Source organism: Manacus candei, unplaced genomic scaffold (assembly GCF_025592945.1).
Source record: "Manacus candei isolate 608988 ecotype Guabito, Panama unplaced genomic scaffold, ASM2559294v1 h1tg000057l, whole genome shotgun sequence".
NCBI lineage: Eukaryota > Metazoa > Chordata > Aves > Passeriformes > Pipridae > Manacus > Manacus candei.
Window position 1 is genome coordinate 3,978,761 of NW_026138105.1, and position 24,796 is coordinate 4,003,556.

The 24,796-nt window shown below is 42.5% G+C and overlaps 1 protein-coding gene across 1 annotated transcript in view; it reads left to right on the forward strand.

Annotated features, from left to right (window-relative positions):
* Positions 1 to 24,796, forward strand: part of PTPRT (protein tyrosine phosphatase receptor type T) — a 457,975-nt gene that overhangs the window by 121,589 nt on the left and 311,590 nt on the right. The window lies entirely within an intron of this gene.

The following is a 24,796-nucleotide window of genomic DNA, read 5'->3' on the forward strand; positions in this document are numbered from 1 at the left end:
CCAGCCAGTTAAGGCTTTGATTTCACTCCTAAAAAAGAAATATTTGTTCCGGTTGGTGCATTCCACAGCGAGAGCACGAGCTACATGGCAGAACTGGGATATAACGTTGCTCCAGAGGTATTCTTATGCCTGTAATTATTGGGATAAGAGACTTGTAATTGCTGGCTGCCTGGCAAGGACACAGTGCTGAGCTGATGTGACAATAGCTCCCTGGAAGCACTGACAGACAGCCCAGTCTCCAGCCCTGGGTGCTGCTTGGCAGGAAAAAACAAGCACACGAGAGACCCCGGCCGAGCTGGGCTTTCTCCAGCACTGAAAGGTTGTTTAAGTTCTGTGGTTTTTAAATTATTTTACTACTGGAACTTATCCAGAACAGGAGGCTTCAAAGTGTGTGACACCTGGTACCACTTGATTTGGCTGTGGCATTCCCAAAGGAGTTCATTAGGAAAGTTGCAGGTTTTAGTCTTGTCTGTGAGGATTTATTTTGTGATTCTGGATGTTGTGTTTTTAATGATGGCAGTTTTATCTCTGTTTTATCTCTGTTTTATCTCTCAACTTCCACCCTGTTGTGTCCTGTTCCTTGTCCCTGCTAAAGACCAAACTACAGGTCTGGGAATTAACTGATTCCAAAGTGATCTGAAGGAATAGGAACATTAGACAGTTTTGATGCACTTAGGAATCTGGAATAAATGGGAAGCTCTATATGGCTTGGTCTGGATGAGTTCAATATTTGGTCACTCTAAATGTTAAGATAAACCCTTCCTTTCCTCCATGTGAAGGTGTATTGTCATCTGAAGTGCACTGGAACTATGGAGAGATCAACAGACTCATAGAGGTTGCAATCTAAACAACAATAGACAAAAACCAGGCTGGAATGGCATGATGAAAAAAAAAACCCCAAACAACAAGCCAACCTCAAAAAACCAACCCAGACACACACAAGAAAAAAAAAATCCAACATAAAGCTAACCCCAAAACACTAAAATGTAATTTTTTTTTAACAAGGCTTTCAGAATTATTTCTCCAAAACTAAATAAATAGATGGTTTTCTGTTCCCCCCCTGTCCGTGATATCTGACGTCACTAATAAATATCTAAAGATGTTAGAGCAGCTGCAATTTTAATAAAGGTTAGACATCAAATAAAAAAGTCAGAAAGCTCTACTGAAGGAAGATGCAAAGGTAAAACAGCCATCAAATTGGAATGTGCTGATAAGGAGATGTTATCTAAAGATACTTAGAGGAGCACGAGGGGAAATGAGTCGGTTCCTCCTGTTACTGATTGATGTCTCAGGACTGTTCTCAGAGAACAAAAGGCAAAATCAGTAGGTGTGAAAAGATTGGCCATGGCAATGGGTACAGAAGGGTCTGGTAACAAAAAAACATGTTTTCAGGAGCTGTCCAAATGCTGCCAACCTCGAAGTAAATTATAGTGGTCAATTAGACTCCCTGAAGCTTGTGGAGACGTTCAGAGCTATTATTGAGAGTGTTGCTGGACAGACCCGTAATGCACATTGTTTGTGTTGGTTACTCTTGGAAAACCTGTTTGCTGAGAATAAAAGTTGTTTACTTTAAAATTCATCCAGAGGCAAAGCCAGGTGAATAAACTGATGAACAGCACATTCTGCTCTTACAGGCAGGGAAATCTTTAAAGCCAGAGGGCTGGAACATGTGATAGTGGACTTTCCGTGGCATTTAATTTCTCCCCAGCAGCTGAGAGCAGCAGGGTTTGAGGTGGTATCAAAGAGGGGTTCATGGACCAAGCCTTGGTGGGCAGCCATAGGCAGGGAAGCTCCCTGGCACTGAGAGGGGTGGCAGGAGTGCCAACAGGGTTCTGAGGAAAACTGGGAGGAGCTGTTGGCTCCCTGGAGGACAGGGAGGACCTGCAGAGAGACCTCAGCAAGTGAGAGCACTGGGCAATCCCCAGCCATGGGAAACTCAACCAGGGGGAGTGCTGGGTTCTGCTCCTGGGATGGGGCAACCCCAGATGTACAGACAGACTGGGAATGAGATGGTGGAAAACACTGCTAGGAAAGGGCCCTGAGGGTCCTGGTCCATGGCCAGTTGGCCACCAGCCAGCAGTACCCTGGCAACCAGGGGGGACAGTCCTGTCCTGGGGGCATCAGAGAGGGGATTGTCCCGCTCTGCTCTGCCCTGAGGTGGCCTCACTTCAATATTGGGGCAGTTTGGTCTCTGCAGGAGAAGAAGAAGGTAGATATCAAGCTCTTAGTACCCAAAGGAGGGCAGTGAAGATGGAGAAGGGCCTTGAGGGAAGCTGTGTGAGGACACTGAGGGCACTTGGTGTGTTCAGCTGAGGAGACTGAGGGGAGACCTCACTGCCGTTCCACCTCCCTGGGCAGGGGCAGAGGAGGGGCAGGGACTGAGCTCTGCTCTCTGTGACCAGGGACAGCACCCAGGGAATGGCTGGAGCTGTGTCAGGGCAGGGTCAGGTTGGATATTACAAAGAGGTTCTTCCCCCAGAAGGTGGTTGGCACTGACCAGGCTCCCCAGGGCAGTGGGCACAGCACAGCACCAAGAGCTCCAGGAGGGTTTGGATGATGCTGTGACTCTTGGGGATGGTGCTGTGCAGGGCTGAGGGTTGGACTCAGGGATCCCTGTGGGTCCCTTCCAGCTCAGCACATTCCATGGTTCTGTGGGGGCACAGACAGTCGTGTAGATATTCTTTGTTGGGATGGTATTTTAAATACTGCCTTGTTTTTGTAGCTGGAAATAGATTAAAATAGTTCCTTGTGGAAATGGTAAAACCAAAAAAATGAGCAGGCATTAAGCTGGTTTAATGATACTAAACCAGTCTGCTGAGAGACTGGTCAAAAAGCAAAGCCAGCCCCTACCCTGGTCAGCTCTTCCCTCTGGAAAACATTTTGGCTTTCCAAAGTACCAGGAGATCCCTTTAAATTCAACCAAACCACAGAACTGTGTCCTCCTGAATACTAATGATGCCATCTAGCACTTTTTACTGTGCTTTTCATCACTGGATCTCTGAGTGCTCTTCAAAGGAGGTCAGTACTGTGAGTGAGAGCCCGAGTCCCTAGAGCTGTGTAATTCTCTGCTGACATGCTGCTGCAGAGGTCTCTGCCCAGGGATGTCTTTCTAGTCTTTATTTTTTTAATTGAAATGTCAAAAAAAAAAAAAGAGGCAATTAAACTGCTCCATTAGCAATGTAGAAGTTTGTAGGCAATTTGTTTTACTCCCTTGCCAGCAAATAAACTGTTTCCCATGAATTCTATGATTAATTCCTTAGGGCTGGAAACACTGTTAATTGAGGGATTAAGAACCAGATGTTTGTTGTTCTGAATAAATGTTTCAAAATGTGAAAGACAGGAATTGTAGGTATCCAACCCCCAGACTTCGGTGGGACTCTGGTTCCACCTCCTTGCACAATAGCAGCAGTGATTGTAACAAAATATTCTTTAACAGATGGGTGTTTACTTAAGCCTGAATACCCTCAGTGATGAGTATTCCACAGCTTTGGGCTGCTTGTTCCACTCTTTGAATTATAAAGTCCTTCATTTTCCTTTCTATGGCTTCATCTCATCATTTTTTTTCTCCCATTTTTGGCTAGGGAGAACCATCAGTTGTTACTCTCTTAGAACCTCCCTTATGTAGTTCTGTGCAGTTAAATCTTTATTTTGCAGGACTAAATGTGACCCAGGGGCTTGGAGCAACCTGGGCTGGTGGAAGGTGTCCCTGCCCATGGCAGGGGGTGGAACGAGGTGATTTTAAGGTCCCTTCCAACCCAACCCGTTCTGTGATTCTGTAAAAGCACGACTTGAGCTCTTCTGTGGGTTTTTTGGGGGGGCAGATTCTGGGTTAGTACAAGGAAATGTGTTGTGTGTAAACCAGCCAGGCCAAAACACTGGTCTTATTTTGCATGTTACCACAGCATTCCAAAGAACCTGGACCTGGCTGCTCTTGCATCAGTTGCAAGAATAATATTAATAATGAAAGTATTTAACATTTAATGTTCAATGTATTTTACCATCATTTACTAATTAACTGCAATGGAGATTTAACCAGGGCTGACTAGACTGAAGCAATTACTTTAATTGTATTAAATATAATTCTATCTGGATACAAAGGCATTGTGTCTCGTGCATTTGCACAGCTGCATTTTTCGCTGCTGGACTTATTGTTAATCCCAAATTTACTTCTGTGAAGTTTCCCAGTTCCAAGTGAGGAGGTAAACAATCAGCACAGAGGCTGAAGGTCTGGCCCCATCTGCCTGATGGGTCCCTTCCTTTCATGTATGAAAATTGGCACTGCAAGTGCTGCTTTTCCTTCAGAGAAATACACAGTATTTCTTACAATAGAATTGTGTATGTGTGTGTGTATATGTAGATCTCCATATCCCTTCTGTTTCTTGCTGAATTGCTCTCTGAGTAGACACTCTGTCTAGAAAACAGAAGTGTAGCTATTAAGAATTCAGGGATAAGCAAAATGTTTGGAACAAGTTACGGTGTTCAGAATGCCAACACTTATATTGTTATTTAGCAAGTGCAAAGTGCCTCGCTTTGCATCCTTATTCCACAAGTTTTCTGCAAAGAGCAGCCAAATCTGTTATTGATGAAAGGTGGTTTTGTGATAGAAATTGATACATTTTTGTCATTCATAGAATCAGTAAAATTGGAAAAGAACTCAAAGATCAAGTCCAATCCTTAACCCAGCACTGCCAGGCCCACCACTAACCCATGCCCCCACATGCCACATCCACACAACTTTCAAACACTTCCAGGGATGATGATTCCACCTCTGCCCTTGGCAACCTGTTCCGATGCCAGACCACCCTTCCAGTGAAGAAATTTTTCCTCATATCCAGTGTAACCCCCCACCTGCCTGGTGGATGTTTTGAGATGACAGTTGGCAGGTTCCAGGCACAGCTGTGTCCCAAGTGCTGCCTTGTGGGGTCTGCATCCCATATCCCAGTGAAGTGAACTCAGCCCAGGAGCTTTCAGCGTGTGCTCCTCTTCACTCCCCTTGAAGGAATCACTTCCTTCCACCTCCCTGAGAAATTTGGAGCAGTTATTTTCTTTCCTCTTGCAGCAGAGATAAGGGATGATGGGGACTCTTCCCACATCTAAGCTGGTGTGTTCCTTTGTCCCAGTAACTGGAGGAATCTCTGAGCTTCTCACTGGAAGAACAGAAGGATCATCATCATTAGTGGTGCTCATTTAGCAGGCAAACATCCCGGGCAGGATGTATCTGTGAACTCCAGATGGCTGAATCCTACTTGGGCTCCACTGAACTGAGGGAAGTTTTATTTGAGTCTAATGGGCCAAATGCTTTGCTGTGTCACCTTCCCCTTTTTGTGAGTGGCACCATGGAGTTACAGCAGGAATGAATGATTATCCAAGAGCTTTCCTTCAGGAAGGTAATAACTGTCCATCAGTGCCCACATTGGATGGGCAGGATCCTTTCATTCTGTTCTGGAGCTGTGGAGTTAGTGTTGACCTCTGCAAAGGCCAGAGACCCTCTGTGCATGGGACTGACACTTGGCTTTGTTCCTGCTGCTGGGTGAGTGCCAACAGGAGTTAGACTCAACATTTGTAAATCTGGAAGGCGATGCCATAAAATTACCATTTCCCTGTGTCTGAATGTATTAATTCTCACTCGCAAGAAAATACACAAAGAAACTTGTTAAAGGAATACATTAAAATTCATCTGTGTATATGATGAATCACCATCCAATTTTGTCTGAGAGGGAGAAAGAGTTTTGGCTCAGCTGTCTGTATTTTTTTTTTTTTTTTTGCTCCAAAAAATATTTTATGCAGGGGAAATTACTAAGAATGAGTCAAATATGTTTCTCTCCACTCTTTTCACTTCCATACAAGTAAACAGATTAGTCTGGGGCTTATTAATGAGCTCCAAGTCACTTCTCAGATGTGAAGGTCTAAACAGAAAGGGCTCTCTGGAAAGTTTCCCCGATGTGTTTTTATTTTGCTATTTACTCTGCAGCTTCATGTCTGTGTTCCAGGATTCTTTCTTCGAGCTGTAAATAATTCTTCCCCATTTCCAGAATTTCATCCCTATTTTATGCTAACCTGAGTTTTTTGGGGGAGGTTGATTGCTTAGTTGTTGGATTTATTTTAGTGGATGTACGTGCCAATGTTTAGATTTCCAGGAAGTGTGCTGGTTTGACCTATTTATGAATATAGCTTTGGGAGGAATGTAACCTTGCAAGCAACTAGAGGGAACTTTTTCTGCACTACAGCTTTGAATTGCTGTGTTTTGCTCTATCCAGACCCTAAGCCATTCCTATAAATCATTCTGTAAAGCCCAGCACAGGGTTTAACTGTCCCTCAGAGAATGTGTTGTCACCCAGATTTTTTGCCTATCTCATGTCAGGTCTGGGCTGTCAGTAACTAAATCCTACCTGCACATGTGGACAATTTTACTTTTTTAACCAGGGAAAGTCATCAATGAAGACCATGAGCAGTTGCATCTTTTTTCACAGAATTGATTTCAGGAAGGTAACAATTTAATTTTAGGAGCAGTTCTTACCAAATACTTACTCTGTTGTGTTTCTGTGTTCTAACACCAAGCCTTTCTTTTGGGATTGGGTGCACTAGTTTTGGGTGGAAGAGAAACAGTGTGAGGGACTGTTTGACCTGAGCACATGGAAAATTGCAGACCTGTAAATTAAGTATCTCACACTTAACTAACTACTTAGCTTTTATTCCGTGACTGGAGATGCAAGAGTTGATTTAATTAAGAACATTTCCCTCTCTGGAGGCCTTCTGCTGAAAGGAAATTACATCTCGGGTTTTAATACTGTGTCATTCACACTGTAAAGGTGAGAGAGAATTTCTCCTCCTCGTGTGCTGACTGTGAGAAGTCATCAGGAGCATCCTTCCACTTCGGTGTAGGTGGTGTTTGGGTCCTGAAATCGAGCTTAGCAAGGAGGTGCAGCCTTCTCTGAGCTCACAGGGTACAAAGACACGGCATCAAAGGAATCTGATGGAATGACTTGTAGGCAGTGTGGTAATGACCCTGAAGGGATGTGTAGTTCCTGCACCTTGAGGTGTTAAATGGTACATCTGAAGTGTTGTCAGTGTGTCCCTGACCCCTTCTCTGTGAGAGCTGCCGGAAATGGAGCTGTTTGTGGCTGTCAGGACCTTCCCATTATCACCATTAGTGAGGCCATGGCATTTTAAAGCTCTGCTGCAACATCCCTCAGCACCACACAGGGAGGAAGGACAAGGGACCTGCTGCTGTACTTGGTTTTCCTCCATGATTTCAACGCTGAAACATTAATTTTTTTCAGCATCTCTTGGCTCCAACAGCAGCTGATGCCTCTCAGCATCTTACACACAACCTTTATTTTTCATAATGTGTTATTTGGAGCTCTGTTAGGACATGCTGTCCAGATGCCAAGTGTGTTAAACCTGGTTTTTATTTGAGGGCCAAGTTAGGGAATTGTTCAGCCACAGCAGTGGAAAAAGCTTCATGAGCTGGGAAATAGAAGGAAGAGAGACTTCTTCCAAGTAGATGACTTTTAATTTAAATTCTGTTGAAATAAATATGGTTGCAGGAGTAAACAAGGTGCACAGGTAGAACGAGGGATGGGGAACATCCTTCTAGCAAAGATGGAATACTAAAACTGATAAATGTGAAGTTAGTGGATATTAAGGAATAGAGGAAAAGCAGTGACTAAAGTAGGAACAAAAGACCCAGAAGGAACAGATAAATTCAGATTCAAGTGATGTTGAAAGAATTGACAGGATTAGGGAATATTGCAGGTCTAGTGAGAGCTCAGACATTTGTCACAACTTTTCAGAAGTGAATTTTGAACTATATAGAATTCTGATTTTTTTTTTTTTTTTCTGGACTGTGGCCCTCCTCTCCATTGGATATTTTTTCTTTATCCTGGAGGGTTGCTTAGCAGGGCAGAGATGGACAAGCCCAGCAGGAAAGAAGTTCCAAGAGAAGAATGACCCGTGAACCTGCATGGGGCAGATGGCCAAATTTAGGACAGGCCAGGTTTGAAAAAGGGAGGGAAAAGGTCATGAATGAACAGTCAAATGCTGACAGAGAAGGATTTACAAAAGGAAATATTGGGTAAATCATAGACAAAACTGCTCCTCAGAATTGATCCAAGAAAGCAACCAAGGCATTAAATAAGGATTCAAAGCAGAGGGTGGGCAGAACAGGCAATAAGTGGTGTTGAGGTTGTTGCTCAGCCCTTGTGAGCTTTAATAGCAGGGCCTTGGTAACTCTGTCCATGTGAATTTTCAGGTTTTTGCAGCTATTTAACATGGAGTCAGTGGAATTCTCCTGAAATCCCTTAAATTCAGTGGGAACTAGATGTAATCTCTTAAAGGACTGTGTGCTGCAGTGCATTGTCTGGTTAATGCATTCCTTTTTCTTTTTACATTTGTCTTCTTTTTCCCAATGAGGTCTCATCATCTTTCTTACTTTTTTCTTTTTCTTTTTTTTTTTTTTAAACTCCTGTCACAAACCATCACACCACTTAACAAACTTCCAGCATCTGAATACAAAGCTGTGAATGAGTATCTTAAGATTCCAGTGCTAAGAATTATTTAACTAATGCAGTTCCTTTACCATAGGCCCTATTGAGTGCATAGTGAAATAACTGGAAATCTTTCCACCAGCTTCAAAATAAACAGGATGCAGATTCACAATAAGCAGATTTTCAGATGCTTTGCTATTTAATTAGAAGGATACAGATTGTTTGGTGGAATGGTAATAACAACCTCTGATCACTGGTTCCAGTGAGAACTGTTGCTTTTGAGAATTTGTGGGGAAAAGAGAATTCCTTTTTCATGCTAGGGAAATATTAGCATTTGTTATTGCTTGTATCAGATACTTAGTGCATGGAATTTGGCACATGAAAAATGCTGGCGTTGAGGTCTGTTTTCCAAAAGTCATTTATACACGTACAAAGGGAAGTTGATAGCAACAATATTAATATATTCCCATGGGGAAAAATATTGTTAAGCATCTCCTGCACAGGCAATCCAACCTCCTCCGTGTCATTCACCTCTTTTAGAAGGGAGTGGGAACTGTTGTGCTTATATTCCTTTGAGATGTAAAGTTGTAGTATTACAAATTACCACTTGTTTTCTGTATTGACTAGAAAAATAAATGCAATTATGCTTATGAATGTTGAAAATTAAGCGAGAGAAAGCAATTGTATGTGTTTGAGGATCTTTTCAAATGAAAAGCTGTATTCACTGAATTCTCATGGGCTCTTTTTTCTCCCTGTCATGTTTCGTGACGTGAACTCTCAATTGAGGGAACAGCTGCAGGGAAAATGGCACCAGCCAAGTCACAGGGAATTCACAGGAAATTGAGACTTTTCAGGCCATAACACAAGCACTTTTCACCTTGAGAAATGCTTGACTTTTTATTAGCAAAATGCCTATAAATACAGAGAGGTGTCAAGCCCTTACTGGCAGCACTCACCCTGGGTACTTTGGGTAAGCCTGGCACAGATGGACTGTCACCATAGAGAGGGTTTATCTTTCTAATGGTGCAAACTTTTCTCTCCTGATCTTCTACTTTGTATTTACTTACAGTGCAAACACGAAGGAAATGTCCATGTTGATCAGAAGGGTGCAGTAAGGGAAGCAGAAAAGGAGACCTCCACCATGGGTACCTTCTTGGTTCATTTAATTCTTTTGAGACAAAATGATCCTTAACACTAAAGATGTAACCACATCCCTTTGATCTTTGAAAATACCATCTATTTAGGGATGGCTGGCAGAGTCAGGATGTTTTACCCAGCCCTGGCACACAGAGCAGCAGGAGTGGAAGAACTAACTTGGAGGCAGTGAGTGCCCTGCTGTCCTCAGAGCCATGAAACTGCAGGGCTGTTTCTGATTAATTTTAAGATGCTTTAGAGCAAATGTTTTATTTACTGAAAGTTTATGCAGCACTTCCAATTTTTAATTTACTTCTATAACACAGCTCTAAAATCCAAGTTAGTAAAGCTTTAAGCGACGTGTTTGTCATTGTCACTGGATAACTGTTAGTGAAGCCTCCTCAGGACTCCACAGTTTGCTCCATAAACTCGTAATTCAGATACCACATGAAAACATAACACTCCAAAAGCTTCCTTTCACTCCATCCCTCTTGTTTTCCATGTATATGAGACTTTTTTTGTATTTCTTTACCATCTTCATCTTATAATCTGGTCGTGAAGATCAAGCTGTGAAGAAATTTGGCAATAAAACCCAAATCACCTCCTCCATCACCTCCAGCCTAATAGGATATCATCAAGGTATTAAAAACCCAAACAAACTATAAGCTAAATTAACTTCTTGCTAATTTTGATGCAGTCTGGGGTGACTGAGTGAAGATGTACCAGGGATATTGCTGTGCTTTCTCATGGCCAGTTTTACTACTCCATCTGTCCACAGCAGACGAATGTGTTTCCCCCTTTCAGTTTTATAGGTTTAAGTTGCTTCCAGTATAGTTATGGGAATATTCAAAGGAGGAATCATAACCAGAAAAAAAGTGGTTTAGCTTAGTTCTCATTAGCTGTTCATCTAGAACAGATTGCATGGGATGGTTTTCTGGAGTGTGTCTGATTGCTGCAGCATGGTAACTTAATGGGGACACGTTTTTATCAGCTTAAGTGTGTCTGTGCCAACTGACCTCACAGCTTGGTGTGCAGTGAATCAGCTTTAGAAACTACAGTTGAAATCTAGGATCTCATTTGCATGGCCCCCTTTGAACTTAGTTCACTGTTGTGTATTTGTTTGATTTTTCTGTGGCATCTGGCATCCCTGATCTGACTAAAACTCTTCGTCCTCCATCCATAAACATTTGTTGTTTTTCAGTCCAGCTTTCAGATCTGAAAAAATCCTCGTCCCTATATTTTTTCTTCTGTTCTCTTATGCTCTGAGCTTTTCTTCTCATGCAACATTCATGTTCCTAATCTCACTGAGTTAGGAACTAAGTTTTTCTCTTACTCCACAGTGTTTTTACATAGCAACAAACCAAGAAGCTTGCAAATCTCACTACTATGGCTCTTATCACACCTTCAAGGCCAGGTTGGAAAGGGATTGGAGCAACTTGAGCTAGTGGAAGATGTCTCTGCCCATGGCAGGGGGTGGAATGAGGTGATCTTTAATGCCCCCTCCAACCCAAACCATTCTGTGAGCCTGTGGTTTCTGCGTGGCTTTTGTCAAAACTGTGTGTTCATTTCTTTTCTGTTTTGTTCCCTTTTTTAGCACCATCCCTCAGGATCTGTCAGTCACAGCATCAAGCCCAGGGAGAGCCAGATCTGTAAAACTTTTCCCTTCAGCTTGCCAAGAAAACAGCCCAGGCACCCCCTTAGAGCTCAGCTGAATTGGGTACAGAAAGCATTTCTCAGCCTCGTAGCCTTTAAGTGAGAAACAGGATTGCAAAAGCTAATTTGCTTGTTTTCATAGCACGATCTTAATTCTACAAGGGAGAGAGGATGATCTAATCTAATTTAATTTTGCTCTTTGAGGAGGAGGGAGATCACTTGGCCAGCTGCTGCTCTGAGCAAACCCGGAGCGTGCAGGCTACAAGATAAGCTTTGAACTTTATCAGGTCTCTTGGCAGGATATGCTAATGTGTGCTGTTGGGAGAGTTCTGAAACTTTGCCTCTGATTGTATTAATTAGTGTGCTGCTCCAAATGAGCCATAACTCACTGGAAAATAAGGAGCTGTTCCACACAGGGCTTTTTGTGTCCCTGGTGCTTCAGTGTTTGGGCAGGGTGGACTGTGATTTCACAAATCAGGCCAAACCCACGGCCTCCCAGTACTGCTGCTGTTTGGATTTCTTTTTGAAACTTCAGGCATAATGCATTCAAGCAGTTTATTTATTAGAAGAGGGAGAAGTGCGTGCTCCAGTCTTGTGTTTGAAGAGAAAGCCTTTTTCTCCCCAAGTATTTGCACTTCTAACAGACAAGGTGTGGAAGCACCTCAGAGCTTCAGTGGTCATACAGAATATTCCTCTAGACAGTGACAAACTCCCTCAAAACCCAAATCCACTGTCCTTTAGGGCTCTTAAACTAATCCTCTGAGGTGGACTTGTATTGTTAAAAGTGTAGTTTCTAGGTGGAGTAGGCTTGCCAACAGGTTGATGGGCTGTGCTTTCATGTCTGAGGCAATGCCTCAGACCTCCCAAACCTTCCCAAACTGGAGCTGCCATCTCTGCTTCCATCCCTGCTGGGCACCCCCAGCGTGAGATCTGGCTTCCCATAAATCTGTAGGGTTGTGTTACAAGGTAGTGAGTTTTAGTCATGTACAATAATTTAAAAGTCATACATAACTTTGGAAAAAAATCAGAGTTTTGTTGTGATTATCAACTTAGCTTTTCATGCTGATGAGCTCATCAAGCTAATTAGCAGCCTGCCCTGTCTCTTTACATGCCTTGATCATCTTCCATGCAGTGTTGTCCCAGGATGACACGCTCCTGTCTTCAGGAAAATAAAACCAAATAACTTAAGGTGGTAACTTTAGTCTCACTCCCTGCATTCCAGAGGTTCTGTCTGCACACTGATTTTTTGCAGATTTGCTCTCTGATAGGACAAAAGGCTTATTTTTCTCTTAAGGATGATATAATGGCTTCATGCATGTGGTTTAAATCAAATAACTGACTTTCTCATCACTTGTGAGCAAGCACAGGTCCTGCCTACAGCTTCACTGCTGGTCTGGCCTGGCTAAACTTGATAAGGTTGGACTTAACCCCCTCAGGCATCTCTCTAAGGAAGAGAGATCTAAACATTTGGCTAAAATCTCAGTATTGGCTCAAAGACAAGTATGAACTCTCTAGAAATTCTCATTTAGATCCAGGCACTGCTCTGAGAGCCTTTCCAAGACAGGTAATGTGAGTATTTTGGCTTTCTTATTCTATCAGCTTTCTCTTTAGATTTCTTTTTCCATTTGTCTGAGAAACATTTAAGAAGTAGATGAATCACCAGCATCCTTCCTGTGAAATGAAGAGTTCATACCCTCCATATTAAAAATCAAGCTTTGTACCAACTCCTTTATAAAGACTCCACTCAGTCTCCCTATTTTGTGGAAAAAGAGAAGACACTGACACTTCTATCTCAAATTTACTCCTTGCTCTAATTGCAGGCAGCCTAATGATTCTCCATTACTACTGTTAATTAAAAGAATGTGACCAACAGTAGGGTTTTTTTAGTCACCTTACAGCCCTATGCTTCCCTTTATATTTCTTTTTTTAGCTCATGAGGTATCAGGCTTAATCTTCCCACCTGCTTTTCCTGAAGACTTCTTCATTATTCCAAGAGCTAAGGCAATAAGCATTATCTCACTTTATGATAATTATATTTAAAGCCTTCTTAAACTGAAGTCAGACAGGAAATCTGAGAATTGTGCACCAGGGTTGTAAGGTGCTCTGCAACAGCCTGTGCAGAATTTGGTGTACTGTTCTATGTATTTTCTTTGTGTATTCTGCTTGTATTTAGAAAAAGTGATAAAACCTATCAAAATTAAGGTTGGACAAGGCTTGGAGCACCCTGGCCTAGTGGAAGGTGTCCTTGGCCATGGCAGGAAGTTGGAACAAGATGATCTTTAAGGTCCCTTCCAACCCAAACCATTCTGTGATCCGATGAACCTTAGAGTCATTCCATATTAAATAAGTAGGTTTGGGGCAGTAACTTCAGTGTTTTCATTCAGTTTTCATGCACTTATTCCTGGAAGCTGGTTGACTGTGTAGATGTCTCCTTGTAGTCTGAGGGTTCTTGGGCCACAGCTGAGCCTCTTGTGCCCCCTGGTCCAGGTGTCCTTGTGCAGCAGGATGCTCATGGGCCCATTGAATGTGTGCCCAATTTGCTATGAAATGTGTTTTCCTGTCATTACCTCACCTTCCAACCACCAATCTGCTTTTTTTTCCCTTGCTTATTTACATCCCTGTAACTAATAATGCTTCCACAGCCCAATTATGCCTTCCACAAACACGTGCATAATCACTGCCTTCGTTTATTGTCTCTAATTGAAAGTTTGCTACAGAAACTCTGTTCTCCAGGCCAGAATAACAATTTCTGTTGGGTTTGTTGTTTTCAGCTGGTGTTGTTGAGGCAGCACAACAGTGCTGTGCTGCCCTCTGATAAACCAGTATCGAGGTGAAATCAAGAAATCCCTGTACACAAATAATAAGCTCTGCAACCCTCTCATGCCAACAGAGCCATGGCTGTGCTAACAGAGGGCAAGTGCTCAGGTGAAGGCTGTAGGTTTGGATAACATCTTCACTAATCAGGCATGTAAGATAATTCAGCTAATTTTTGTTTAGTTAAAAGTAAGCAGAGATATTAGTGCAGAAAGGGAAGGAAACGATTTCAGCTTCAGGTAACACACAGTTAACGCACATTTTCCAGTCTTTTCACTTTTCTTTTTTTTCAGAATATTAACAGTTTAAAGTACTTGGCTATAAAAAAATCTCGTAATGAACATCAAAATTATTATTTTTTTTTTCAGGATACTGGCCTAACTGCAGCAGCAGTTCAATCAGCCTTTACAGTAGTGCAATCTTATTGAATTTCTGCCAGGAATGTAAATGAGAAGCCATTCTGCTTTAAAAGCTTCGGCTAATATAATTAATTGCATTCATTTTCAAGGTGATGTCTTGCTTGTTTGGGCGAGTGAGCAGTAGGGGATTTAAAAAAAAAGATGGAAATTTCATCAGTGATTACAAAAGAGATAGTGATTTACTAATTGCCTTTCACCATTCCCTGACAGTTTGTATCTCTTACCAATCTGCTTCCAGTCACTGGAAACATTTGTGTGCTGAGAGATGAGGATAAATACACCACGAGGAATTCTTCAGTGGTGAATTTGTTTTTCTTTCATGGAGAACTAGATTTGTCTCCTGTGTTTTGTAGCAAGTGCAACCATTTACCCCGTGACCCCTGTGCTTTAGATTAAAAGGTGTTCTGAAGGCTTTAAGTGTTCAGCAGAGAGGAATGTGGTCGGGAGCAGTCCTGTCCTGGGGGGTGCTGTGGACCAGAGCCCTGCTGGCACCTGTGCTCTCATGTTTTCAGCTCCAGGAAACATAAACCAACAGTGATTTACAGCAGTTCACAAAGGGACTGTGGGATGCTGCAGGTTCTGCCTGTTTCCTCCTGTTGCTGCCTTGTCCAGCTCAGTCCCTCACAAATTAAATGAGAAAAACCAGACTTCATAATCTGTTTTGACTGCTGGATCTCTAGTAGGGCAGCAGCTCACCTGCTGGGATGATCCTGGTTCCTTTATTTCTTTGCTGCCACGGTGTTTCAGTGTGCAGGGATCTGTGCTAGAGGCAACAGAGGATCTGCTCACAGGTGTGTGGGCTCAGAGTGTGAAGAAACAGATGTTTACCTCGAAATCCAGGATTATAGAGCGATGTGCATTTGAGGGAACACTCCCTTTATATGACTGTAAATGCAGCTGGATGTCTCCAGTTAAAAAACTGGCCTTAAGTTTTAGCAGAGAACTTTTAAAAAGGAAAAGCTGCAGAGTCAGAGAACAGGCATGATATAGGATATGCAGGAAAATTTTTAAAGCTATTTGAGCTTTGATGCAAAGTGTATTTATACTTCTGACAGCTATACTTCTTACTCTTACATTTAAATGTCACACATCTCATATCTACAGAAAACTATCTGTGATGTGGCTCAGTACTTCCAGTGTATCCAGTCTGTGTGTTCTTCTGAAGTGGAGGGATATTTCATGCATTTTTGGTGCTAGTTTTGAGAGACATTCTGCTTATTAGCTTGTCTAGATGCTTATTGTTTATATGTCAAATCTTTCTTTACCCACACAGGTAAAGAGCACGAGAGTTTCATTTTAATCCCACCTGTATTTCCAAAGGGACACCACACACAGGCTTTGCCCCGTGCAGGAGGTTCAGAGCCTCTGTGTTTCCTAGTTCTAGACATCGAGATGAGAGTGGGCACTCCCACCTAGGAAAACAGAGCAAAAGAAAACCATGGGATGCTCCAACAATCCTCTGCTGTTGGAGCAGAACTGGGGAAACCTTGACTAAAAGTCCAGAGCCTCCAGGTGAGCTCAAACCCATCTCTGTCTCTTAGCAGAAACACAGTTTCTGTGACTAGGTAATTACCAATATTTTTAGTTATCCTCCTCTGCCCTTATTCTGCAGTAACAACTTAAAAAGATTAAGAATTAAGAATTTAGAAAGGTTTTTTTTCCCTACTCTTTTTGCTATTATTTATTTGGTTTAGGTTTTAAGTCTAAAAGCAGGATTAGAATTTGTTCCAGCTCAGAGGCTGGGACAATAAATGATTTGGGAGTTCTAGATAAATGGGATTTAATCCGTTAGGTGACTGAAATCGGTGCCCTGTGCTGAATCAGGGCAATGGTTTCTGCAATCTCCCTTCCCTGCTCTCTGATACATCCTCACTGGCAGCCTGGAGATAACTTGTTAAATCAATCTCTGGAATGAGATCTGTTTGACTCGGTTTAATTTTGCAGAAAAACGTGTTGAATGTAGATGGAATCATGAGAGCGAAGGCACAGACAAATGCCTGGCGTGTGTGGGTTCCTTGAGGCATTTCTGAGTTTCACTTACAAATAGAAAAAGTGTCAACTTTGTGACCCGAGCGAATTGGCAGATTCGGCTCCATGAGCCTGTGGAATCAGTGAGGGAAAGACCCTGCTGATTCCAGCAGTAACCCAGTTCCAGGCTGTTTAACAAACCGCAGCAGGAGCCTCTGAAAAATAGCAGTAGATAAGCAGAAAGTATCAGGAGCTGAATAAACACGAAAGGGTTGGACAGCGCAGTGAAAAAGATCACAAACAATGTTTGCCGGTTCACTGAGGCTTAAATCATTTCCCTGTAGCCAATTCTGTTGAGGAATGAATAAGTAAATACTTTGTACTGCAAGAGCGGTTGCTTCTCTAGGAAAAACAAGTTGACAGTTGGTTTTGGGTTTTTTCCTAAAATGCCTTTTTTTTTTTTCCCCTGGGTAAAATCAATGCAGACAAACAAGGTGTTAAATGAAGTTGCCCTTGATGACTGTGCCAGGTCTGCCTTTCCCACTGTTGTAACTACAGCACGATTCTGTGACATTCCTGTGATGACTCTCTATTTATCCTGCAGTACTTTGCAACCTGGCTCTGGTGTAAATTTGCTTTATTTTCCCGTGGCTCATCTGCTGTTGTTGTTGAGTGGCAGGAAGGAGTGAAATGGAATATTCCTGCTGCTCGTGGAGGATCCCTCTGCCTGCAGTTACAGGCTTGTGCTGTTGCCCTGTCGCCTTAAGTGATGGCAGAAATCTTAAAACACTTAAGACACCCATTAAACCCTGATTTCAGCGCTTACTCTTCTTCATCCCAGCAGTTGTTACTGGCATTAAAGCCCCTGAGCCCAGTTGAGTTTAACTGTGGTGACTATCACCCCGTTGTTCTCCTTCCCTGCCTAAATGAGATGTCTCCCCTGAAAATAACAGGAGTCTGGGATGCAGGTGGCACAGCTTTCAAATGTTAAACCAGACGGCAATTATCCTGAGTTAGGCTCTCATTTGCCATATTCTGAGGTTTTGGAGTTGGATTTTTATTTATTTATTTATTTTTAAGCAGCTGTGGTTACTGTTTGACATTTAAACACTTGTTTGCTTTTAGCTGTTTGCTGAAGTCATGTGCTAGTTCTCCTGTGTTGGAAAGGCAATGGAATGCTCCTGGGACCTGGCTGGCTTCTCACCCCTGGAGCTTTAATGGTCCAGGAGGCTCTGACCTTCCCAGTTAGACAATGGACATGATTTCCCTTTAAAAGCTGTATTTGCTACACACCTTATTTCTCTGGGTTTGGAGCTTTTTAAAAGATATTGCCTTTAAAGCTATTACCACTGTACAAATCAAGGCAGGAGACTCTCTACAAGCTGATTTAACTTCAAGTTAGGAAGCCTGAAGATGGGTGATGGGGTTTCTAAGCTCTGGAAATGCCGGTCAGAAAGCTTTGATCTCTCCCTCCTTCAGGAGATACAGTTCTTTAGTAGGTGTGAAGACACAGAACAACTTTATTTTCATTTTCTAGTGTTTTAAAAGAAAACTGTTTTTTTGATCAATGAGAAGAGTAATGCAGAATTTTAAAATGTGAATTCTGATTTCTGAAATTTAAAAATCAGGTGATATTGTATAATTTCTCCTGAACAAAGGAAGTGAGCTCACCTGGATCAGGAAAATATGGAAGAACTTTGCTACCTTTGTAGAATCATTTTGCTTTCTGTGGCTGCTCTTTGATCAGTGTGGGGTTTGGACTGCAAAGTGAAAAAGAAGTGATCAGGATTGTTTTATTTGAATACCTTCAGGATGATTTTTTCCCAGTTGGTAAAGCACACAGATACCATTATGGACCTGCTGGTTTGTAAACTCATTTTACACTTCATGTCCTAGCACAGCCCCTAAGAAGTTAGTTGGATTGAGTAGGCACTGGAAATAAAAAGTGGATTATTTCTTGTGTAGAAATGATAAAAGAATAATGAGCATAATCCAAAGTAGGGGAAGGAATTGCATCATCCTCTGGAATTAGGGTTGATGTTTGTATACATTAAATTAAGTAGAAATATTTGTGGTGGCAGAAACCATTGAAGATCTGAAATCTGTATGTATTTTACTCGTTTGCTATTTAGTAAATTGTCAAAATGGTAACTCCTAGAATTGGCTTGTGGAATTTCTTACAGGGCTATGACTGGGAAAGTCTGCAGCAAGATGTCGAAAATACAAACTTTAGGACTTGTATAAAGGTTATTTATCATCAAAGGAATCGAAGATATTAGATTAGGTCAATCTATGGTTTGGGAGTTGTAGAGAAACGTAAAGCAATGAAGCTGTAAAAGCTGAAAAGAGGGAGAATATAAGTAACCACACAGTTAAAAAAAAGGTGGTGATAAAAACAACAGTTGTAAAAGATAAAGCTGATGCCTTTAATGCATAGCTCAGCAGCATTAAAAGTACAATAAAAAGCAGAAAAGTCCTGGAATGAATGAGCAGAGTGAGTGAAAATTGTGGTGTCTCCTCAGGGCTGCAGTAAGTGGAAAGGCTGTTGGAAAAGAGATGAAGGTACAGCAGAAGTAAGACTGGAGTGGTCTGGGGTTCTGAGAATCTAAAAATATTAAGGGACACTGGAAAAATATGTGTTTAAGAGCCTTGGGAGAATGACTGATTGATTGATAGATGTTCTGCTGGGAATGAAAGGGACACATGCTACAGGAATATCTGAGCTGGTGATACGTTTGAGAAGGAGACACCATGAACTGGATGGGAGAGAGGGCAATGCACATTAATAATTATTCTTTGGAATAAAGGGAAATACAGCAAATAGAGACTTTGGAGGACAAGAGTAGGGTGGATGCTTTAAGTAGACCCCTGGTAAACCGTAACTCAGTGTGGGGAGGAAAAGGGAAGCAGCTTTCCACCAGAACTTTGTTTGCCAGCAGTGTTTTATATGTCTGAACTCTTCTCACCTTGTTGCAATAGTGTTGGAGGGTGGTGGTTTTAAGGTTCATGTGGCTGCTGGGATCCTTGCTGAAAATCCAGGCTGGAGAGTGGAAGAAGGGGGGAAAGAAGGGCTCTGAAGTTACTCTGAAAACTGAGCACTGCTGTGATGTTGCTTTAAACTGGACCTTCCCCCAAAAGTCTGGTAGTTCTAGAAGGTGTAGCATTCCTGTATGAATTTACTTCAGCATATATGGCACCATCTGTGGTGCTATTGTGCTTTTCTGTTCTCTGTTACCTTTTGAATTGACTGCTTTAATTATACATTAGTCATCCATTTAGACTTCAGTCATAGTCAAAACAACGTGTTTGCACATCCTGTGTATCCCAAACGTGACATTTGGTCAGTCTGTGTGTTCTTCTGAAGTGGGGGAGTAATTTGTGGATTTTTGGTGCTAGTTTTAAGAGACATTCTACTTATTAGCTTGCCTAGATGCTTATTGTTTATATGTCAAATTTTTCAACACTTCACTTGTATTGATGATGTTTTTCTGGCTGTGAAGATGTTGCTTTGTCCTGAAGGAATGATTGTTGTTTGTCTTGGTGGGTAAGAGTTAACATAAGTATCTTCATAAACAGTAAATAGAACAAAGCCATAAATAATGACTCTTGTATAAAAAAAAAAAAAAAGGCAACTTTGTTTTTTTAACTGTGTTTCCAGACTAATTCTTGCAGGCAAAAAGTAAACATTTAAGCATTATTTTTGTTCATGAAACTGTCAGTTTTCCCAGAATGTTGGCTTCAGATTCCCGGGTTGATTTTGACATCTCTACACAAGAATGCAATTGCTGCACCATAAAATTCTCTGGTAATATTTGAGAGCAGAGAAAAACCAGCCCTATCTATGACCCCATTCTTTGGACACTGGAATGGGACTGTCTTTCCTTTTCCATCTGTTTGTCCTCGCTCATCCATGTGTGTTTGGATATTTTTGCAATCCCATGAAATGTCTCCAGTGGCAAGTATTCTGTTGTTTCTCACAGGTGACTCTTTGACAGAGTAAGTTGACTGTGCTTTGAGAAAATATTGTTGAAGTTGGAAAACATCCAACTTGAGTGTTTCTGTGATTAGTTGAATCCTCTTTGGAGGATTGTTCTACTGTAGAAAAAAAAAATTACATTTCCTCTATAAGGTGATTTTTTTTTTAACTTATTGATATTGATGTGGGGAATGGCTGCCATTACCTGGAGCTTTTGGTGAAACCCAGGATGAACATGTGATTCCTCAGAATAATTTTTAAGGAAGAGATGGGTTGTTCACTGTCATAGGACAATCTGGTCACCAACTTTGCCATGTCTCTGCCATTTGAGGTTTACCCCTTACACTGAGATCTCAAATCCCATTAACAAGAGGGGAATTGCACTTAAGAAACATCAAATATCTGTTCTTACTGTCTGATCTTTGCAAATACAAAGTCAACATTGTTTCCTTATGCTAAATGGATGGTTAAATAGACCTTCGTGGGTTTTTCTGGTTGTTGTTTTATAGGGATTTTGGTTTGGTTTTCTCCTTCTCCTATTGTGGTTTCAATGTATATCTTTTCTCTCTCAGCTTTCTTGGAGCCTGACCAGTTTGCAACAGTTGAGGATTGAATTTTTTCTTGTCTCTATCAACTGCAGTTGTTTTCCCAAGGAAAAAAAAAATATGTAATTTTCCCCATTCTGCGACCTGTCTTTCTTATTCACGGTGCTTTTCAAAGGTCATAATATCTTAGCACGTTCTAAATGTCACAGAGGATTTGAATAACTTCTACTTCAACATATGGTGTGTGTCAGCAGTGAACTGCACTACAAACACTGAGCTCAAAGCAAACTGCGTGAGGGAGTCAGGGCAGAAAGTAAATTAGGAGGGGAAAAATTAAAAATGTGGGATTAGTGGAACAATGAGATGAATCAATACACCCATTTTGACTAGTTGGATTAAATAATATGCTCGAAATTCTCAGGAGAAATTTCTGACTTTTTGTGTCCATGCCCAACATTTATTTGAAGTCTTCTGTCTGCTTGTAATGTACTTTACAAAAAATAATTATCTGTGCACATTCGATGTAATTTGAAGTATTGACAAAAATGGAGACTTGCAATTTAAAAGTAATTGTCTTTAATTAACATCCAGAAGACAAGCCAGGTTAAACATGTTTGTGTTCAGACAAGGAAGGAGCAATTCTTTTCATGTCCCCCAGAAACCCTGTTTAAAACACAAATTATTTATCAAAGTCACAAAGGTTAGAGAGTGACTGGGTATTTAATGATGTTTTGTGGAAAATTTTTCTTTTTCTTGTGGTTATGTCCAATTGATGAAATACTCTACTATGCATCAGTATACCATGATTTTTCATATATATATACACAAACACACATGTGCAATTTTTCCTCAGGAGGGATGGAACAGGCAGGGCTATAAGAGGTCTTGATGAATTTCCATGTAGGTTGTTCTGAATTCCAGTTTGCCTGTTGACTCTTTCTGTTGGGAATGTGTGATTCTTGCCTCCCTTGGCTGAACTGGGGTAATTGGATAACCAGAACTTCCAGTGGCACTCTGAGGGATGCAGTTGTGCTCCCTCAGTCCTCTTGGCACATGGCTGAATGCCTTCCCAGAGTTGGCAAGGAAATGGTTTTGAAAACTTGTCCATACCCCAAAAATTGAAAAAAGCACCTGAAGTACCCTGGAATGGTGTTGAGACCTCTTCTAGGAGGTCAGTTCGTCTCCAGTTCATACTCTTTCTTAGAATTATAGAATGGTTTGGATTGGAAGGGACCTTAAAGATAAACAAGTTGTATCCCCCTGCCATGGGCAGGGACATCTTCCACCATCCCCGGTTGCTCCAAGCCCCGTCCAGCCTGGCCTTGGACACTTGCAGGGATGGGGAAGCCACAGCTTCTCTGGGCAACCTGTGCCGGGGCCTCCCCACCCTCACAGGGAAACATTTCTTCCTAATACCAATCTAAACAGAGTTCTTGTCGGTTTGAAACCATTGCCCCTTGTCTTGCCACTCTAGGCCCTTGTAAATAGTCTCTTTGCATCTTATCGGATCCTTTAGGTACTCGAAGGCCTCATTTAGGTCACCTCAAAACTTTTTCTTTCCCAGGGTGAAAAATCCCGATTCTCTCAGTCTTTCCTCATAGCAGAGGTGCTCCATCCTTCTAGCCATCTTGGTGGCCTGGTCTGGCCTTGCTGCAGCAGTTGCCTGGCCTTGTTGTGTCGGGGACCCCAGAGCTGGAGGCCGCACTGCAGGTGGGGTCTGCTGAGAGCGCAGCAGAGCGGCAGAACCCCCCCTGCCCTGCTGCCCCCAGGGCTGGGGATGAGCCCAGGACACGGGACCGGGGGGTCTGGGCTGAGAGGGCACATTCTAAGGGCCCATGGAACAACAATAATCTTTGACATGTATTTACAGAAGGACAATAAAACAAAAACATATCAGAGATGTCTACAGAATTTATTGACTTTTTCCGAATTTTCTTAATAAATCCAGCATTCTTCTTCACAGAAGCAAGAGTCTTCTTGATGACAACCGTCTTAATATCAAGAACCATCTTCTTAATAAAAACAACTATCTTCTAAATAAAAAAAAATCTTCTTAATAAAAAACTATCTTCTTAAAAAGAAACCTTATCTTCTTAAAAAAACTATCATCTTCATAAAAAACTATCTTCTTAAATAAAACCTTATCTTCTTAGAAAAACTATTATCAAAAAACTATCTTCTTATTAGAAATCTATCATCTTAAACTATCTTCTCTATCCAAACTACAGTCTTCTTAAAAAATGAACAATGCAAAACATATTTACAGAAAAAAGGGAAAAACATATGTACAGAGGGGCCAATTCCATGGCCGGCAGGTCCGTCAGTCCTGGAAGAAAAGCAAGGGCACGGTCAGTGCAGTCGGGCCCTGCTGGGTGTTCCCTGTGCCCCCAGCCTGGCACACCCAGCAGGTGACCCCGGGGCAGGGCATGACCAGGACGTACCTGTCGTGCTGCTGGGGGACTGTCCTCATCCCAGCACCATGTCCTCCTCCTCATCTTGATGGTCAACTTCCATCTCCTCGATCTCCTCCACCTCATCGACTTCCATCTGTTCTTCCATCTCTTGTGTGTCCACCTCCATCCTCTCCTCGGTATCCACCACAACATCCACATCCATCTCTTCCTCTGTATCTCCGGCAGTCTGTGTAAGGGAGCACAACCTCAGAGAGGGGTCCCTGTCCCACACCAGCCCCACCGAGCTCCAGCCTTGCTTGGAAGTCAGGGGTTTCCCACCTCCATGGATTGGCACTGTACCTTGACTGGGAGGAGGTTGCCCATCCTGCTGGGATGGCTGCAGAGCTCCAGTGAGTAGGTTGAGTCCAGGACTCACAGGTCTCTCAGGGATCACCTGATGAGGGTGCGCTGGGAACTGCTCACAGATCACTGTCAGCAGGGGAATGGCTGCGTTGTGCTCGTCGCCGGGCCCTGGCAGTTCCACATGGAACACGGGCACAGCTCTGGCAGCTCTGATGTCACAGGAGTTGTGGGACCGCTCAGCAGTTGGGATGGGGATCATGGAATGATGGAATCCTTGAATGGTTTGACTTGGGAGGGACCTTAAAAATCATCTTATTCCAACCTGACCAGGTTGCTCAGGGTCCTGTCGAAGTGGTCCTTGAATGTTGCCAGGGATGGGGCATCCACAGCCTCTCTGCACAGCCCCTGCCAGGGCCTCACCACCCTCACAGGAAACAATGTTTTCCTAACATGAAAATCTAACTCTCTGTCAGTTTGAGCCCATTCCCCCTTGTCCTGTCACTACAGTTGCTGACCAAGAGTCACCCTCCTTGGAGACCCCTTCCCACAGGGGAAGGTTTCTGCCAGGTCTCCACACAACCTTCTCTTGTCCAGGCTGAAGAGCCCCAACTTTGCCAGCCTGTGTGCAGAGGGGAGGTGCTGGAGTGCCCTGAGCCCCTTGGTGGCCTGGTGTGGCCTTGCTGCAGCAGTTGCCTGGCCTTGTTGTGTCGGGGACCCCAGAGCTGGAGGCCGCACTGCAGCTGGGGTCTGCTGAGAGCGCAGCAGAGCGGCAGAACCCCCCCTGCCCTGCTGCCCCCAGGGCTGGGGATGAGCCCAGGACACGGGGGGGTCTGGGCTGAGAGGACACAATCTAAGGGCCCATGGAACAACAATAATCTTTGACATGTATTTACAGAAGGACAATAAAACAACAACATATAAGACACCTGTACAGAATTTATTGACTTTTTCCGAATTTTCTTAATAAATCCAGAATTCTTCTTTACAGAAGCAAGAGTCTTCTTGATGACAACAGTCTTAATATCAAGAACCATCTTCTTAATAA